This window comes from Pteropus vampyrus, unplaced genomic scaffold (genome assembly GCF_000151845.1).
Source record: "Pteropus vampyrus isolate Shadow unplaced genomic scaffold, Pvam_2.0 Scaffold76, whole genome shotgun sequence".
NCBI lineage: Eukaryota > Metazoa > Chordata > Mammalia > Chiroptera > Pteropodidae > Pteropus > Pteropus vampyrus.
Genome location: NW_011888857.1, coordinates 2,460,833 through 2,461,735, shown reverse-complemented (window position 1 = coordinate 2,461,735; position 903 = coordinate 2,460,833). Strand labels below are relative to the sequence as shown.

Below are 903 nucleotides of genomic sequence, written 5' to 3'. Positions count from 1 at the left end.
CTCTTTTCACAAAAATCATGAGGATGAGAAATGTAAGGATCCATTCATTAATTCATTCATCCTACAGCTGTCCACTGAGAACCTCCTTGTTCTAGGCAGTAAGTAAAGCACTGAGCAAAACTGAAGGTCTTGTGCAATTAGTCTAATCAGGAAACTACAAATTAATTATATAATTAAACACTCTGATAAGTGCTATAAAGTGAAAGTAGGATGTTATAAAGTATATCATGTGGGGGCTAAATCTAATTTCAAAAAATACAGAAAGACTTCCTTGAGGAAATAACATTTGAAATAAATCTATAAATTGAAAGAGAGCTAAAAGATCATCCATAGGGATGATCATATGTCATCATAGCCCTATGCTGGAGAATTAAAGGAAATGTATGTGTTCTCTATAAATGAAAAATATTTCAGTCTTGCATATGACTGGGATGAATAATTCTTATTTATTTATTTATTTTTTTAGGTGAGGCAACCCTTGGTTGAACTCACAAATTGCAAGAACCTTGTCAGCTTACAATGCCTTATTTTTTATTTTTTACGCCTACAGCACCCGGTCTTCCTAGGTGGTCTCCCGTCCAAGTACTAACCAGGCCCAACCCTGCTTAGCTTCTGAGATCAGATGGGATCGGGCTTGTTCAGGGTGGCATGGCCGTAGACTGAATAATTCTTTCTTGAAGGTTGTCCTGTGCATTGAAGAATGTTTAGCTGCACCCCTGGCCTCTACTCACCAGATATCAGTAGCAAAACACCCCACCTAGTTGTAACAACCAAAAATATCTCCAGATATTGTCAAATGTTTGGGGGCAGAGCAAAATCATCTCTAGTTGAGAACCACCACTGTGGGGGAAAAGAGTGGAGGCTCAAATGTCACCTCTGCAAAGACTGACTAACTTGATGGCC

General features: G+C 38.5%; 1 non-coding gene across 1 annotated transcript; it reads right to left on the bottom strand.

Annotated features, from left to right (window-relative positions):
- Positions 1-541: 541 nt before the first annotated feature.
- On the bottom strand, positions 542-660 carry LOC111741306. The gene has a single exon (XR_002780962.1). It is a non-coding gene; the product is annotated as a 5S ribosomal RNA (ribosomal RNA).
- Positions 661-903: the final 243 nt, after the last annotated feature.